Source organism: Tenrec ecaudatus, chromosome 2 (assembly GCF_050624435.1).
Source record: "Tenrec ecaudatus isolate mTenEca1 chromosome 2, mTenEca1.hap1, whole genome shotgun sequence".
NCBI lineage: Eukaryota > Metazoa > Chordata > Mammalia > Afrosoricida > Tenrecidae > Tenrec > Tenrec ecaudatus.
Genome location: NC_134531.1, coordinates 107,903,065 through 107,922,718, shown reverse-complemented (window position 1 = coordinate 107,922,718; position 19,654 = coordinate 107,903,065). Strand labels below are relative to the sequence as shown.

The following is a 19,654-nucleotide window of genomic DNA, read 5'->3' as shown; positions in this document are numbered from 1 at the left end:
ATTTGAGCTCTGATACCTTCCTTCTGTTGTGTTTGGATTTTCTTTCTTGTCGTCTTTGGACGTAAAAGCCTGTAAATCTTGACAGGAGCAGAACATTCCATCTTCCTCCCCAGTCATGGAAGATGCGCAAAGAAAATATTTTGAAATATCAGGTTGCCCATTTTTATTAATTATGATTCCAAAATAATCATCAGAATTTACAGTGAGGAAAAAAAAGAAACAAAAAGCTTAGGATATGAGTTCTTGGGAGGAGTTCTGTAGGATAGAAAGAGAATGACTCAACCCACTGACATTGAGTGGATTCCCGCTAAATGACCCCTTAGACAGAGTAGAACTGCCCTTTTGGGATTCCAAGACTTAACATTTTTCCAGGAGTAAATTTTTCCAGCCTCATCTTTTCTCATGCAGAAGGTTGGTTCGAACCACTGATCTTGTGGTTAGCAGCTCAATGAGCAATCCACTGCATTACCAGTGGTTCTCGAGATAAATAACACAGTGATAAAGAAGCTAAAGGCAAACAGAGTAAAGAGGACCTGTGGCACGGTGCAGACCAGGCAGAGAAGTTGCCCTTACTCCCTGCAATAGTACCGTGCGAAAGAGGGTCACTAAAGGGAACAAAATCTAGCTGACAATTGTAGAACCCTGAGTGTCAAAGAAAAGAATATAAATCGTTGGATTCGATATTGACTGGAAGAAGAAATGGAATGACAGCAGCACACAGGAGATAAAGGAACTGTGCCCTTTCTTGCGCCCTTATAAGGTGGCTGCGGTACTTTCAGAGGCTAACACAGAAGGGTAAAGCAAGTCTCTGTGAAACACAGAGACGAGGGCGGTCGAACTCCTCTTTGGATCCTGTCTGGAGTTACAGCTGAAGAAAAAAAAAGATAGAGGAATTGGTGAAGGATCATCTGCTGGTAAGATACAGCAACGCTATTTTGAATATTTACAAGCAACACGAAGATTTGCATCAGTCTGTTAAGCAAGGCCAAAGCTAAGGAAAGAAGCATAAGCAGGATGAGTCTCAGATTTATCAAAATGTCACAAAAAGCAAGTTCCAATCAAAACGGACTTCCAGGGGAATCTCCTGAACTCGTTAAAGTCTAGGCTGAAAAGCCAGTTCAGAAGGTGATAAGGTTTTATAGGACTCCAAAGGGATAATCTTGATAGATGCTCTCTTAGACACAGGATGATCATGAGGCCCTATAAAGATATTATACGAAAATGGAAATCCGCTTCGGTGAGAAAAATCCAGAGAAACTACACTGAGGAATTCTTTTCCTCCCACCCATGCGCCTTCAGGAAAGCTAGCAAGGCCTATCCTGGGAGAATTTCCTTGGGAAATCTTACCCCGATTGAACTACATCATTGATCTTGCTTCATAAGACTGCTGTCTTTTTGCTCCTCAAACTCAAAGGAACGTGACCGAGTTCACAGAGGATGCTGTAACTGTCATTTTGCCTCCCCATACACAAACTAAATATCTAAATGGAGGATATGTTGGGAAATTGTAACTTCTTTTGATATTTTTGTTTATTAGAGGTTTATATGTTTTCACTACAAGATCTTTTGGCTTGTCCTTGTTTTATCTTTTTCTTTGGGGGTTAAATTTTTAAAATATACTTCAGTACCTAGTGGCCATTCTTGGTAAGAAATTCCATCTTGGAGGAATAATCAAGCCTTTGAATCACTCATTTATTTTTGTGTGGTCCTCTCCATTTCCCTGTAAGTTTGCTAATGTGTCATGCTGACATCTGTACGTTATTGAGTTTCTTCTGCTGCAGTTCCATTTCTTACTCATTATTTTTCATAATCATCTGGAGTGCTGTGATACCTCCCAAATAATCAGCCCACTCCCCCTGGCATCCCTCCAGTTCATTTCTCAAACTGCAACGAAGTGAAACTCTTTTAAAATGTTCATCTGTTTTACAATATTGTTGGTATTTTTTGTTTACAGTGGGGTTTGTCTTAGATGTGTTATGTCATTGGGGTCACCCTCTTAAGTTTTGGTTATATGCTTTTCTATTTTTCCGTATATGGAATCCAGGATTGATGACAGTATTGGAACAGTATTATACAATATTGTTTGATGTGATTGAACTATAGAGTGATATGGTATCTGTATTAACTACCAATAAAATGGAATTGAAAAAAAATTCAAACATATTACCAACCTCAATCTCCAAACACACACATATATAAGATTCTCTATTGGCTTGTCTTTGTTCTTAGAATGGAGCCATCCGATTCTTTTACTTTATGTCCCCGTGTTCCCTTTGCTCCAGAAGGCAGGAGCTGGTTAGGGTCTTGCTTGTGCCATGCTCTAGTCTGTCAGAAGCATATGCGGCTCCATCTAGAACTCTCGGAACTTACTGCATATCCAAATTCTTTGTTTATAATTTTCAAATTCTCAATTATTATGAAGCCATCAGAAAGAGAATAACAGGAAATATGTCTATTTTAGAGTATTCATCAAATTTAATATTTTTCAAATTTGGTTCAGAGTTTTTTTATTGACTATATTATATAATTAGATGAAGTCCATTGTATTTGTAGCCACAATTTCCCTTTCCTCCATTCTAACCCAAAGTTAAGCATTATTTTTAATCTAGTGTGTTCTCATGAATGATTTTATACTAAAATTTCCCTTTTATGCAATTAGATGAACAATTTTAAATTGGACAACAAATATTTGGATGGATTATTCAGAAAGAAATGAAGAATATCATATTAGCTCACATGGACTTTAGATTATTTAATATGTCTCTTCTAGCCAATGTTTCCAACTCTAACTCATGAAATGATCGTTCCATGCATGGATCTGGTAGCAAGGCAGGTGAAGACACTGGTAGGACTTATCCATGAGTTATGGCAAGCAGGATTCCCCAAAGAGTCATCCTGCTGTATATAAACTGGCTCTCTGAGAAGCACGAGGAGGGATCTCATTAGCAGCAAGAGTCGGGAGTATTTGCATCCTTTGGACCAGAGATCCCTGTACAATGAACTTCCTGGATATGGATGGCAGCTACAATAATAGCGAAACCAGGAGCCAGCGCATGGAACAGAGTGACAGATTTCCCAATTCACAGAGCAAGTTGAGTGCTTTCGTGCAGCACATGTGTGGATACTTAATTGGGGAAGATGGACTTGCTGACCCATGCCAGTGGAGCTGAGTGAGTACACTGGGGCTTACTGCAGTAGGGTGCCTCTGGGAACTTCAATCGGGGAGCTGGATTTGCTGACCCATAGAACTTGAGCTGAATCCCTTTGGAATAAGGTTTGCTGCAGAGTGGTATGCTCCTTTGCATGTTTTTTTTTAAAACCATTTTATTAGGGACTCATACAACTGTTATCACAATCCATACATACATCAATTGTTAAAGCACATCTGTACATTCTTTGCCCTCATCAGTTTCAAGGCATTTGCTCTCCACATGTCTTTTGCATCAGGTCCTCTTTTTTTTCCCCTCTCTTCCCGCCCCCCCCCCCATGAGCCCTTGATAATTTATAAATTATTGTTTTGTCTTATCTTCAAACTGTAAACTTAGTAACATGTCCTCATGAACAAATATCCTGATTATTTCTCACTGGCATTACAACGTGTTGACTTTCTTAATAAACCTTTTTATCATGAATTTTGTCTGCTTTTGTGTGTAACCATTGCAGTGGATATTGCAGCTCGCAGCCAATGACCAGACTCACTACTATCACGTTAATGCCTGCTCATAGCGGCCCGAAAGGACAGAATAGAACCATCTCTGTGCATTTCCAAGACTGCCTCTTTCCAAGGAGTTTTCAAACTGCTGCCCTTTAGCTTAACAACCCATTAGCAACCCGGTACATAACTACTATACCACCAGGGTTCCTGCATCATAGAAACTAGAGGGATACACTAAAAATCATTAATTAAGACATTGCATGCCTGGATTTACTGACTCCTAAATTCCCAAGAATTTAGGATGACTTCAGATAGATGCCATTTATCACAAACCACACCTGATTCCAATGATTCTTATTTGAATGCAAGTTTAGATAATGTATGATGCCTGAATGTGTGTGCTTAAGCTTTTGCAAATTTTGAAACTAATATAAATGGACCATATGATTCATTACCTTCACAACATTTTATTTTTTGTAGATTTATTCATGCTGATTCAAATTATTCACCTTAAAACAATAAATAAACTTACTGCCATTGAGTTGATTCTGACTCACAGCAAGCATAAAGGACAGAGCAGAACTGGAGTTCTGTAAAAATGAATATTTATGAGAGTAGAAAACCTCATCTTTCCCCAATGGAGGGGTTAGAGGTTTCTGAACTGCTGATCTTGTGGTTAGCAGCCCAAGGCTTAACCCATTATGCCTCCAGGACTCACTACTTTGTTCACGTTAACTGTTGTAGAATATGCCACTGTGTGACCAGGCCATAATTTAATTTTGAACACCCAAATTGTCTCCTTTTTCTGAACTACAATTATTATTGAACATTTTATGGTCCTTATTCTCAAATTACTGAGTTGAGGGTTTGGATATTTGTACAGTTTGGTTTATTATGCCAACCTGGCCAATAGGAACATATGGGATTGGTGAGGTCACAGTTTGATTGGACAGCAAAGAGATAAAGGGCTCTGTAAGACCCACCCCCTCTCTCTTGCTCAACCACCTGTGGGCCAACCAACCCATGGATCATGGATCATGTCATGAGAGCTTGAGGCTCCTGCTAGACCTGCCCTGCCCGCTGCTTGTGCGTACATCGCTTGAGCTTGAGGCTGGTAGATATTGTCACCTTTCATTGCTTGAGTTTGATATCCCATCTGGGCCTGCTTCACTAAGCTCCAGAGTTACTGACTGTTGCTGACTCACCCTATTTTCTGCTGCTCGTGAGCAGACTCTGCCTGTCCTGCCCGAGGGAAGACTCTGCTGTTTTCTTCCTTGATCTTGGACCTGGGAGCCCATGTAAGTTGATGGACTTCCAGTATATTAACTAGTCCATGAAAGTGTGTTGAACTGAGTCCTCTGTATTGCTGTGTGGACTAATTGGTTGTTATATTCCTTCTTGCCGAATAAATCTCTATCTATCTATCTATCTATCTATCTATCTATCTATCTATCTATCTATCTATCTACCTATCTATCTATCTACCTATCATTTATCTCACATCATGTGTCCTGGTTTTGCTACTCTAGAGAATCGTGCCTAACACAATATTAATAATTTTATTAATTATTGGCAATTTGCTATCTAATATAGTTTCACCATTTCAGGATCTTCTAAGTGTACAGGGCTCTTATTTCTCTACTTCCTTCCTATAATTTAGTCACATCAATATATTAGGTTGACATGGGTAAAATTATATATATGTTTTGAAGTGAATTTCTCTTATTATTTAAAAAGTTGAGTATCTTTACATATCTTCATTGGTCATAGTAATTGCATTGTGTGTGACCTCTCTGTTTTTATCTATTTCCAAATATATATGGGAGGGTCTTGAACCATACTTTTACTTTTATGGAAGAATTTAAGCTCTACATATTAAATCATTGTAGTTATAATGAAATTGCTTCTTTCTACTTCTTTTGTATTTTAATATAATTTATCATTTCATTTATTGCTTAAAAGAAGTTAATTTCCATATAATTAAATTTTCATTGTTGTTCTTTAGAGACTATGCTTTTGTTGTTGTTTTGTTTTCCTGTTGTTTTTGTTCCTTCCTATAAATACTTCCTTATCCTAAGATTATAAAATGATTCTTCTCAAAATTTTGGAGAGCTTTCCAGATTTACAGTGTTTTAATGTTGATTTAGTCCTGACATTCATTCCTGAACATATGTTCAATAATGATCTGTTTTTTGATAACAGAAAAATGGATGAGCATAATTCACTGGCTGATTCCTTTTCCCCCCACATATTTGCAATGTCAAATCTGTCATACATCAATGATGTATGTGAAATATATGCTGATATTCATAAACTGACCTTAAAATTTAATGCTTGACTTCATTTTTTTTAGTATTTTACTAAAACATTTTATCATAACTTCCTGGATAAAGTAAGTTTTGAGATTTTTCCAAAGTAATTCTCTTCTTATTTAGCAGTAATTTTTATTCTTCCATACGCCTTTCAGGTTACCTTACCAAATCCAAACAAACCCAAACCAAAAAAAATATCTTATTTGGATTTTAATAAAATATTCTTTAATTTAGAGATAAATATTGGGGAAAATGACATTATTTGGATTTGAGTTCTCATTTGAGAAAATTTGCATCATTTGATATTGAGTTTTCAGATCTACTCTTTAGTTTCCTTCATAAATTTCTTGAACATTTTTGTTTCAAAACATTTTTCCACATGAAACTGCCAACTCCTGTAAAGAAACGCTACTGTCTTGCAAACAGACAAGGGCCATGCTGCCCTGCCCGTTTGGGTCACCAATAGTCAGAATTGATTTGATGGCAGTGAGTTTGGTTTTGGCTTTAATAGCCTAGTTACTAGCCACTGAAACCTCATGCACTGCAGTTGTGCTCTCAACCATGTGGCGTTCCCACTCATCAGAGTCACCGAGATAACATCTGCTTGATTGGAAATAACTCTGGCTACAACTGAAGCTAAAACCTTCTTTGAAAATGTGTGTTCTATATGTTTGTGGCTCGTATACATAGATGCGATCGCTCTTTGAACACTGCTCCTTTTTCAGAGCTCCATTCAAGTGTGCTGCTCATCTAGAAACCAGCTGACTGCTACCATATGTTGCCTGGCATTGGCTATCTCTTTTTAATATATTTGTCCCAGATTACATTTTTTCCCTTTGTTTTCATGATTTCGCTAATAAAAACTATCTCCTCCACTGGACTTTATGCCCTGGGTTGAGGCTCATGTCTACATTTATTTATCTTTGTCTTGTGCCTAAGAACAGGGCCTACACATAGCAGGTAGCTAATTAGTACTTTCTGAATAAGTCACGATATGAATGAGTGGATTAGTAGTAGTATTTTTTAAGCAAGTTATTAATCATGCTTAGATCCTCAGAGTATAAGAAAAATTAAAGAAAGCATCTCTTCAGGCATAACGATTCAGTTCACACTGGAGACAAATCAATTAAGGTCAGTAGTCTGAAAATGATCACCATTAAATGCGTAAAAATTATGCTATACTAGCTCTTGCATGCTGATCATAACAGCCTTCTTCAGCTAATACATGAACTAAAGGACTGTATAGAAAGAGGAGGGGAAAATGCTGTCCTTCATTCTAAGTGCCCTTTAATAGCAAAATGCTGAGGAACATTTATGCAAATCATTTTGAATAGCAAATGAAAGTGTTCTGATCAAGACTGCTAAAAGGAAGGATCAACAAATTAATTGTAAAAAAAAAAGTACAGCTGTTTACAATGCAATGATTCTTCACTGGGCTGTAGTTTGATGAACGATAAAGAAAATAGTTTAAATTTAATTTTATGCTGATATGATAACCAAAGTTTCAACAACACTTCTTCCTATTTGGATTACAAAGGAAGAAGAGCACATTAACTTCAGCCAAGATAGTTGTTTACATTTTCATCATAATTTTTTATAAGTAGGAGTATACTTTGCATTACTTTTTTCCAAGTAAGTCTAGTTTTAATAGCCCATAATACTAAATATTTCGCATATATTATAGTTATGGCTTTAACTATGTTTCTTGTGTCATGTTTTTGTTTTGTTGTTTTCTTTTGAATAGCTCTTATGTAATATGTAGAATTTTGGAAAGATTACCAAAAATCGCTTCGGGAGATATAAATCTTATTTCCATACTAACTTCCAGATGTAAATGCTACAGTCCGTGTGTGAGTGATGAGTGGCACTGCAGTAAAGAGTTTCCATAGAAATGGAAGCCACTGCCTCAGCCAAGCCCCAGGCATAGCAGCAAGCTCAAAGCCGTGTGAGCCTATAGGTCATGCACTAATGAACTCAGAATTTGAATCTCCTGTTGCAAGCCTTATATTGGCCAGTGGGTTAACTTATTATGCTAGTACTTTCACACATGGGAAATAATAGTGTACAAATGAGATACGCATTAGGTCTGGGAAAGGTTGTAAGTGATCCCTGGAACAGGCTTTAGTTGATCATTGACAACATTGTCCTGGATCCATGGACCATGCTAGATACACAGAAAGGTCAGTGCTGACTGATTGAGAAATTATTCAGCAGAGTTATACACATTCTGCTTCCTCTTACTACATTTTCAGTGTAAAATTACTGGAAACAGGCAAGTTCCAGATTTAAAAAACTGATTTGAAAAAGGAGAATGGAAGAACTTTCTCAGCTCATCTAGACTTTCCTAAGCACTGGCAAAAAATACTGCCATTGAATTAGTCTGGACTATATCATCTACCCCTTAATAAGAATTGTCATTTTCAAAAGCCCTTTAACATACACTTATGAATTATTTTCCTTATCCTAGCCTCAAATTTTTTTTTAGAAACTTGAGGATAGGACCTCTAATCTGTGAAAGAATTTGTAAAGTACTGTGGAAAAAACGGAGGCACCCAAATGGTTATTTCTGTTGCAGGACAGTGAGTAGCTTTGAAAATGAGAAGATATAACTGAAATCATTTGGGTTTGATTATATTACAGCTGGATGTGAAGAGTTTAATCCAGTGAGTGGATTGGGGTTCTGAACAAGGGACAGTGTTTAATGTCAGAGAGACGACTGCATCATGAATCAGAAGAGACCCAGTTGGTTCAAGGTGGGAAGCATTTTCTTATCAAGGTGAATGCGAAACAAGAAATGGTGCAACAACCCCGAATTACAATTAGCTCAATGTTCCTTCTGCTTGGACTTGGTTTATGGAAGAGCCCTGTCTTTGTCAGAAAACAGAAATAAAAGTCAACTAGAAAGACTCATCTATGTGGTGGCAACACGATGGCAAAACTGGGGGAGTGAAAGAGTTTAGGAACTAGGAATAGTAACTCTCAGGACTAGGAATCATTAACAACTATTTTTATAGCTTGGTAAGCATTGTGGTGGAATGTGGGAAAGAGAGAGCTTGAAGACCTTTGCATTCCTATTTTTAGGTTCTCTGGGATTACTAGCTAAAAAGAGACACAACAGATACTTTCATTATAATGAGATAAAACTAGCTGTCGAGGTATATGCAAAATAGGTGTAGCAACACAGAGGATCACAAAAAAGGGCTTGATTTTAAGAAGATATTCTTGACTTGAATCTTAAAAATAAACAAAGCAGAAATCAGTAAGACAAGGAAGGAGTAGGAGTAGGTGGAGGATCTTTAATAATGTCAGAGAAGTGTGAATCAGCATATATCATACTACTGTAGGTAACTGCATTTTTGACAAGTGGGTTTTCTAGGCATAGTAGTGATAAGTGAAATTCAAGATAAAACAATGGCATCAGGGCCATATTTGACCCCCTCGGCCTCCAGTAGGAAAGAGAATCCAAGTCCACACCAGCCCAAGACTGATGACCACAAGACAGAGGTCCAATCTGCCTTCACCTTATTCTGACACCAGCCTTCCATTCTGGGGCATTTCCGCTTTATTTTTTGCTGTGCTGTCTCCTAATTCATTGTAATAAACCCAGAGAATTCACAGACAGTACTCACAGTTACAGTGGTGTATATAGGAAAATAGCAGGTTACAGTGTCCTCATGAACTCAATGAATTATTATGGAATTATCATTCTTCCCAATTTTAGTCAGTTTATTATGATCCCCACAGTCAAATTACTTTGCCCAGCCAATAAAATACAAGTAAACATCATTCTAGTGATCTTTGTTCTCAGCCAAGATCCTTTTGATGTTAGCACTTTTTCCAGATCCTCTTCTGTATCCAACTTGAATATCTAAAAGCTCCTGATAATGTACTGTAAAGTCATTAAATTATCTTCAGCAAAATGTAGTTTATATGTGACCTTAATTATATTGTTCTATTATTTACAGATGCTTTTTGGTCACCTTTCTTTGGAGTGGGAAGAGTTCTGGATATCTTCCAGTTGGTTCTACCAGTATCTGTCTTCCATATTTGTTGGCACAGGTGTGTAAGTGCTTCATCAGTTCGCTGAAACATTTCAATTGAGATTCTGTCAACTCATGGAGACTGCCTTTCCACTCATGCCTTCAGTGACACATTTCTTCTTTCAGCATCATCAGGTCTTGATCATATGCCACCTCTTGAAATGCTTGGTTTTTAATTTGGTACAGTGAATCTGTGTATTCCTTTCATTGGCTTTTGAGGCTTTCTGCACCATTTAATAATTTAATTTAATATGATTGAATCCTTCAATTTTAATAATTTGGGGTTTCAAATTGTTTTCTTCCATTCTCTAAGTCTGACATACACTAAGGAGGTTCTTCCTGTTTGGTTTTCCATCTTCTCGTTTTTTTTTCATATTCCATTTTAATACTTGGTCTTCCAGAGCGGCCTTTGGGAATGTTCTATCAGATTTCTTACTCATCATTGTCCCGTGTGCTCTAAGGACTCTACATTCAAGAACAAGGTTCAGCGTCTCTTTGAGCAAGCACTCTGATCTTTCCTTTCTTGACCGTCATGTTAATGACCCTCGCTTGCTGCGTGTATGAGTTATTGATGCCATCTCACAGCTCAGTAGACCTTCTGCCACTGGCATTTAATCTTTCAAATCTGTTCTTCCGATGTTCTCGAAACCCACGTGAGATACACTCAAGGTCAGATTTGGGTTCTTGGGTATTTGCTTTAACAAGGGAGTACTGCATGATTTAAAATCAGGACAGTGGTGCATCACGGCTGAACACTTTCACCAGACATATCCAATATGTATGAGCTGATAATTTTAGACATGGATTATAGGAAGAAGAATGGGTTCTCAAGATCGGAGAAAGACAGTGCTCTTCAATGTTCGAATAACACAACATTGCTTGCTGAAGTTGGGTAAGACTTGAAGTACATGACAATCAGTATAGATTACAATTCAGTGACTTACAAGTGGCTGAACTTGAAGTTAGCAGTCAAATGCACAGGCCACTGCCACACAAAGGTCCCTTTAAAAAATGGAAAGGAAAACCTTAATGAGTAGTTTTACTTTACAACAATGTCAAGTGATGAGAGGTCTTGTTAAGTCACATTGCTACAGTCTGATGGCTGATATTTAATGGATTTTTAATGGAAAAGTGATTAGGTAAGGTTGTATTTTAGATTTAGTCACAGGAGATTGATTCAGATATAGAACACAGATCTGAATAAGACAATTTGGAAACAGACCCAGTCAAGATGCTACAGTGAGCCTGGACCAGGAAAGTAGTGGTAGTTTTGGAGAGAACGGGACATATGTGGAAGATATTTAGCAGATATGATATTAATTATTAACTAAATTGGCTTGTGGTTTCATGATGAGCTTTAGGGGAAGGAAATAAATCACTGTCTTAGCAGAACTGAGGACATGGGGCTAATAGACCCCTAGGCAAGCGGGAATTAACTTAGTGACCTGCAGTGTGTTACTCAGGAGTGCCTCTTTTGCTGGAAAGAAAGAGAGAGACTCACTCACCATGCTCTGTAAAATCATTATTCTCCCCAGCCACATGTGGGGAGATCAGCCCAACTGTGGCAGGAAACTTGGAAGACAATTTCTTGACCAAATGACTGAATGGAAGAGATCCATCTTTGTACCCATTCCAAAGAAAGGTGATCCAGCACAATGCTCAAATTATAGAACAATCTCATTAATATCGCACGCAAGTAAAAGTATATTGAAGATCATCTAACAATGGTTACAGCAGTACATTGACAGTGAGCTTCAAGAGGTTCAAGCTAGATTGAGACGGGGACATGGAAAAAAAGATATCATTGCTGATGTTAGATGGATCTGGGAGCAAAGTGGAGAATAACAAAAATGCTTGCTTGTGTTTTATTGTCTATGTCAAGGCTTTGGACTATGTGAAGTATGACACATTATGGATAAACTTGAAAAGAATGGAAATCCCATTGGGCTTATGAAGAACTTGTACACGGATTGATAGGTAGTTGTGTGAACCGAACAAGGGAATACTGCGTAGTTTAAAAGCAGGAAAGGATTGCAACTGGGTTGTGTCCTATCCCCTTACTTGTTCAATCTCTATGGTGAGCCAATAATCAGAGAAGCTGGAATATGTGAAGAAGAATGTGGCATCAGCATTGGAGGAAGGCTTATTTCCAACTGTGATTTGCAGTAGAAGCTACATTACTTGCTGAAAGTGAGGAGGACTTGAGGCACTTCTTGATGAAGATCAAGATTTCAGCTTTCAATATGGAATACAATTAAATTTAAAGACTAAAACCCACACAAATGGACCAATAGATCACTCCATGATAAATGGAGAAAGGATTGAAGTCGTCAAGGATTTTGTCTTGCTTGGATTCACAAACAATTGTCATGGAAGCAGCAGTCACGCAATCCAATGATTGCCTTAGGTATATCTGCTGCACAAGACCTCTTTAGAGTATTGAAAACCAAAGATATTACTTTGAGGACTAAGATGTGTGTGGTAGACCCATAATCTGGTGTTAATTTGAGAGGCTTATGAGTGAAGGGGTGGAGTTTGGCCTGTCAGTCAAGATATAGCCAATGAGGTCTCTGTGTGGGCATGGTCTTCTCCTGAGAATTCTGGGAACTCCTGTACTTCCTCCTTGGAGGTAGGAGATACTTCTCTATCTCTGCTCACTCCCTAAGAGATGTTTTCCTGAGAACACACATGACACTATGTTGATGGACCCCGGTCCCTGGGAACTGGAGAAGCCATGTGGGGACCCCTACCAGCACAGAGATGCTCACGACCACTGTATCCAAAGACTTTCTATCCACTGGCCTGTGATCATCTGCATTTAGAGTCATTGCATGTATTTTGTCAGTCTGAAGAGGATTTCATAGATTGGTATAGGACATATGGGCTAATATCAGACTTATTGGCGTGGACTGGACTGGGTTGGGATATTTTCTCAATATTCAACTGCTCTTGTATATAAAGCTCTGTCATACACATGAGTGGCTCTCAATTTGTTTCTCTAGTCCACCCAGACTGACACAGTGTGTCTGACCCAAGTCAGGGTATTTTCAATGACCTCATATTCACGTGAAAGTTGAACATTGAATAAAGAAGACCCAATAAGAATCAATACCTTTGAATTATAGAGCTGGAGAAAATTATTAATAGAGCCATGACTTGCTAAAAGGACAATCTGATCTATCCTGGATGAAGTAAGGCTACAAATTTCTTTAGAGGCAAGGATAGCAAAGCTTCATCTGCCATTCTTGGACATGTTATCAGGTGAGTTCATTTGAGTCCCTGGAGAAGGACATTATGTTTTATAAAATGGAGGAGCAGTGAGGTACAGGAAGGCCCACAAAGAGATGTTTTGATATCATGGCTATCATGACGACATGCATAGGAACCATTTTGAAGATGGCGCAGGCTTGCACACGTTTTGTTCTGTTGTGCACATGGTTGCTATTGGTTGGAAGCCATTTGATGACACCCATGGCAACAATGTGTGCTGATATGGCACCCGAGGCTGTGGCTGGAGCATTTCCCCAGGCAGATGGTGTACATGACAGGGCTTCAGGGTCCCAGGAAACACCCTCCAGAACTATCATTGCCCCTAGACCTGTACCCAAACTTCTCTCAGAGAGTTACCAGATGGTGACCCAAGAAGAAGTGCTCTACTCTGAAAGAATAACTAGCGTTTTCTACTATGTATAAGCAGAAACCTGGAGAGGGGTGAGAATGGTTCTTCAGGGTGTGAGATAGTGATACTAGGAACATAAATTGGATATCTGTGTGGGCTCAAATTCTTCATTTAGTGTTTCAGCTGCAGAGGATGAGAGGGGATCGAATAGTGTGTTTGGCTTGCTAAAGCATGGGTTGCAAGATGGCGTCTGCTAAGTCAAGTTGAAGTGCCAGACCAACATTGGTTTGCCAAAGAAGAAGGCATCCAAAGGTTTAGGGTTGAATAGTGTCATAGACCCACAAAGAGCGTGCCCTGAGTATCGAACTTTTACCCTAACAGTATGAAACTAGTCTGGGAAGGGAGCCTCCGGATCTCTAAATACGCTTGTGAGTGCTGCTTATGTCAACCAGGCTTGACAGTGAGAAATGCCTTAAATGAACTAAGACACTTGCCTGCGGTGAGTTGATTGGGTCCTACGGGGGTTGGAACCTAGAGTCAGCAAGCAACTGACAGAGACAAGGTGGGTGTGTTTACCATAATGGACAGTAGAGTCAAATTAGTAATCAGAATAGCCCGATGTGGGTATGGACCTATGGCATTGGCTAATTAGGTGGGGTGTCCACAAGAATGAAACAGATGGGAAGACGATTAAATATTTACTTGACCTATATGAGCGGAAACACTCTAGATCAGGCAATTGACAGTCTAATATAAATTGGCAGCAGAGAGAGCTATGACACATCTATCAATTCACAAACCCGAATCAGTTTACAGGCCCACAACCCCTTGAATGAAAGGGAGGCGGGGTCCCTTTGAGGAAGAACCCCACTGTACCACTAGATGTTTACACTTTTAGTCTTTCTCCTAGTCTTGCTCAAAGGCATCTAAGCCTTTCACAAAAGTGAGTGTTAATTGGGGGAAAAGAAATAATCACATTTCAGGGTTTGCTGGACACTGGCTCTGAATTGACATTAATCCCAGGAGACACAAATCGTTCTGACACCCCACTAGTCAGAGCCCATGTTATCAATGAAGCCTTTACTTGGGTCCATCTCACTGCAAGTCCAGCGGGTCCCTGAACCCACCCTGCCGCCGTTTCCTAAATTCCAGAGCTGGCAGTGCAATAGACATACTCAGCAACTAGCAGAACCCCCATAATGGATTTCTGACATGTGGAATAAGGGCCATTCTGGTAGGAAAAACAACAACTGAGAGGCGGCCATTAGAGTGGCCCGTGCCAAGAAACAGTAAGTCTAAAGGATACTGTGTCCCTGAAGGGACTGAGGAGATCAGTGCCACCAAGGACTTGAAGGATACAGGGTGCTGATCTCCAGCTATGTGCCCTGGTCCTGGTGAATACAGTGGATTATTGGAAACTTAACCAGGCAGTGACTCCAACTGCAGCTGCTGTTCCAGATTTGGTTTCATTGCTTGAGCGGATTAATATCTCTCCTGCGGAGATTGCCTCATGCACCCTGCAGCCCTGGTTTTTAGCACGTTCAGACTTCCTTTTGTTTTCCAAGCTCAAAGAACACTTTAAAGGATCATCACAATTGGATGGAGATACTTGGCATTTTCATGTGGTTTCAGTAGAAGTGAGAGAACGCTTCAGATCAGAGCATTTCACTCAAAATAACCCTGGGGGACAGAGTAGAGTTGCCTTTCTGAGTCTCCAGACTGCAACTCTGCACGGGACTCCACAGTCCCATTTTCCCCCCTGCAGAACGTGGCTGGCGTTTCAAGTTTAAAGAAGGGGTGGGAGCGCTCAGCCACAGGAACAGTTGTGAGGCTGGTGGAGGACCAATTGGGCACGGTTTCCGTCGGTCGTGCATAGGGAACCAAACTGATGGCACCTAACAACAATAACATCTTAATTTATGATGTTTCAGAGAGTTATCAAGGTTTATTTTATTGATTGCACTGTATAAAAGTGTCAGAGTTTATTTATCCAATTCCCCTCTAACTGTGTTTTATGGTGGTTTTGCACTGTTTCTGGACACTCAGTATTAATCTGTTATTCTGCCATACTTTTAAGCACATTGGGGTTTTTTTTTGTTTGTTTGTTTGTTTGTTTGCCAGCCACACAATTCCCATGAACTTACTTTCCTGCACGGTGTGAGTGTGCACACAGGAGTATGGGGTGATGTGTGCTTGGACAGGACTCTGAGCTTGCGCTCACGCCTGGCTCCTGCTGCTCTTGGTAGTGGCAGTCAGCATTGGGTGACTCTGCCAGCCGTGTCTTGGTCAAAACCTTCTCCGCTTTAGAGCTGGGGCATTTCCGAGTACATGTTAGCATCGACTTGTCAATTTCTGTGATCCGAACCTGCTGGACTCTGTGATCATGGTGGTAGTGGTGGTGGTGTAGGGGGCTGTGAGTGGTGGCATTACCATCTTATCCATGTTCAACCCCAGCCCATACACATGAAGAGGCCCTTTATTTAGGTCTCCCTATTTCTCTCAATGTCATTTTATAGTTTTCATTCGCAAACATTAAAAAATTGGACATCCCCTTGCAGAAGGGCTCTGGGGAGGAGATGAGCCAGTCAGGGTGCAGTGTAGCAATGATGAAATAAACAATTTTCCTCTAGTTCTTGAATGCTTCCTTCCCACCCCCACTATCATGATCCCAATTCTACCTTACACTGTCCGACGTCTCCCTTCGCCCACTTTTCTGTTGTGCATCCCCCAGGGAGGAGGTTATATGTAGATCCTTGTAATCAGTTCCCCCTTTCCAAGCCTCCCTCCCTCAACCCTCCCTGTATCACCACTCCCACCACTGGTCCTGAAGGGATCATCTGCCCTGGATTCCCTGTGTTTCCAGTTCCTATCTGTACCAGTGAGCACCAAACAAATTGATTTTCCACCTGATGGCTTGTACATCGCATGTTCCATGGCGGGTTGCATTCCCAAGAATCTGCGGCTTTCAACCCAGATTCACCGTGGCCTCCCACTTTCTTTTTGTTGACAGTTTCTAACCTGAACTGCAGTATAATCTTTGATTTGGGGCAAACATTGTCTATTTTATTTCCTTCAATTGTTTGTTCTAAGAAACAAGTTCTTCTTGTGCGTTTTTGTTTATTTTATGGCAAGTCTATTTGTCTTGCTTATTTTGTGGCCGGCCTGTCTATTGTTTGGCTGGATGGTGGTCTCTAGGAATGGCAGAGAGATTCCTCCAGTCTCTTTCAGAACACTAAGTTGGATCACTTTTTGTGCCATGTCAGATTATGAATAACATACATTATGGGAGGAAAATATGTCATTTCTTTGATCAAGTATTTATAAATGATTGCTCACGTACTTTATTCATTTAACCTAAAAATTGCCACATTAGGGATGGGTTGAGAGAGTTTAATATTTTGGTTACAATTCAAAAGAAGATTGCAAAATTAACATTATTGTAATTATTAATAATTAAAATGAAGTCAATATGTGATTTGAGCTGGAATTTAGGTGGGATAGTATAGATACAATAGTAAATAAGCATACTGGGTGGCTGAAGGATTTAACAATAAATATAGTTAAGTCCATGGTCAAGAAGGAGCCTCAAGTATATGCATTTTATCATACAGATATAAACAACAAAAGACCTGTTGCTGTCGAATTGATCGTGATTTATAGAAACTCTTTGCTTGACCATCCTCTTTATACTCTTATTGGCCAAGTTTTTCTTTCATGGTTCATATCAAACTGAGGGAAAGATAAGTTATATCGTTATTCAAATGGGCTTTATGGATAGAGCAAGGCTTTAGGAGAAGGAGAATAGTGAGAATCGGACTTCGTCTACATCTGCAACTCTGGAGCTTTTCTCTGACGCATGCAGGGTACGGGCTAAAGTGCAAAAGAGTCGCATTTCACCTTCCAGGTGCGACCAGGTGTAACCAAATGTTTAAGGGAGATGTGCTCTTATATTATAATCGACAAGGATGTATTATGGGGTAAAAGCAAAACTGACATAAATTTTTAAGATAAAGCTGGCATTGTACTTTACGTAGGTACTGTAGTCTTTTCCAAGAGCATGCATTGCTTCCTTCTATCCTTGTAATATGATAGTAATAAAGCTTGAACGACAGGTAAAATCGGTTTGAAAACTGAAGCAAGACAAATTTGTGGTTTCATCATGACTTTTGAATTTAAAATAGAGTCTTCAAATTTTCTTCCTTCAGCTTGTATAGAGACAGGTAACGTCCTAGTGTCTGGCTTCTCTCTGAGCACGGGTTAGACAAAACTTTGGCTAAATGAGGAGCGGCTGCACACAACTGGCAACACAGGAAGTTGGCAGAGCATCAGAGAAGTTTGCATCTTTATGTTGGTGGATAAAGGCTTGGCTGAGCCCTAGGCCAGGATGTTCTCTCATTAAAAAAAAAAATTGTCTGAAACAATGTTCTGAAGACACCTGCCACTATAATGATATTTGTCGTGCCTACTCCTCCAGTATCTATGTGTCCTATCTCTTGTGGCATGTAGTTGAATTGTAGACAGAAACTGTGAAATAGAGTGACAGATTTAATAATCATTCCACTTAGTAAGTACAGCTGGGGCAGGTAATTAAACAGGTTTTTTCTTGCCAGCAGGCCTGAAGCAACGTAGCACAGAGTCTAGGTCGCACCACTGGACTGAGTTGGAAAGCTAATATTAAACAGGCCTCCTCTAGCCAGGCCAATGTCATCACGACACTTTTTAATAAGTAGAAGTCATTAAGGGGAGGAAGGGACACAGAAAGTGGGACTAATGTTGGGAAAGTGGAAATATCAAGTTGATTAAGGGTGCAGATGTATATATAGCTGATTACTATAATTGCTGTCAATAAATTATACACCTGTAAAAAGTTGAATTAGCAAATGTTTTGTGATATTAACAACAATGATTAAAAATAAAAGAGTAGTTGCTAAGGTTATTTATGCCCAACTAAAACCCACATGAGATTTGGCTTATTGATTTATGAGCCCTATGGTAGTTACATAATCTGGTGTCAATTTGAGGATTAAGAGTGAAGGGGTGGAATTTAGCTTGTCAATGAGATCGCAGCCTGATGACCTCAACTGGAGGCACTAAGGAGATAAACAGCTCATTGAAGGCAGAACACGTGCTCACATCCTGAGAGATGCTCTGCTGAAAAGACACATGGAGCTAATGCCCTGAGAGCTGATGGAGTCACATGGAGATCCCTGTGAGCACTGAGGTGCTTCTACTGTCACTGAATCCACAAGACTTTGCACTCGCTAACCTGTGATATTCCTGCTTTGGTGTCATTGCCTGCGTTTCCTGAGTCAGAAGAGGAATTTATCAAATGGTATCAGATATATGGGCATTATAATATCAGACTTATAGACTTGACCTGGACTGGGTTGGGATGTTTTCTCAATATTAAATTGTTCTTGTACATAAACTTCCATCTAATATACATATGAGTCTCTATGAATTTGTATCTCTAGTTTACCCAGACTAACACAGGCCTCATGACAAGTTTCTTGAACAGCCCAGGCAATTGGCCTTATAGCACATTTAGTGCCTATATTCCAGGTTGGATGCACCGGGCCTGGACTTATAAAGGTAGCTACCAGTTATATAAAGTACAGCAGTTGGTCTCTACATGCCTGGAATAACAGGGAAACAATGAGCGTCAGCAACAAGAGAGAGATATGGAATGTATGGTTATTTGCTTCTAATGAACATATGTTTTTTGGTGTGGGACCAGATGAACTGAAGGTGTCACATTGCCATTGCTGAATATTTTGATCAAAGTTTCCATTAAAAAGTCCTAAGAAGGGGAAGGAAGAGAGAGTGGAGCACAGCCTGGCCCATCAGGCCTGGAGAACAATATCCCCACTCTGAACAGCCAATGGACAGAGTGGACAATATGGCTAATCCCACTACAAAACACACCATCCCTTGATGGCCCAGGGTCCCAAACAGGACAACACTGGAGACTCAGGGCCGGGACTGGCCCAGACTGACCCTGTGAGACTGAGGCAAAACACTAAAAGCA

The 19,654-nt window shown here is 39.7% G+C and overlaps 1 non-coding gene across 1 annotated transcript; it reads left to right on the top strand.

Moving 5' to 3' along the window:
• Positions 1-747: 747 nt before the first annotated feature.
• LOC142441656 (small nucleolar RNA SNORA26) lies at positions 748-870 on the top strand. The gene has a single exon (XR_012783016.1). It is a non-coding gene; the product is annotated as a small nucleolar RNA SNORA26 (small nucleolar RNA).
• Positions 871-19,654: the final 18,784 nt, after the last annotated feature.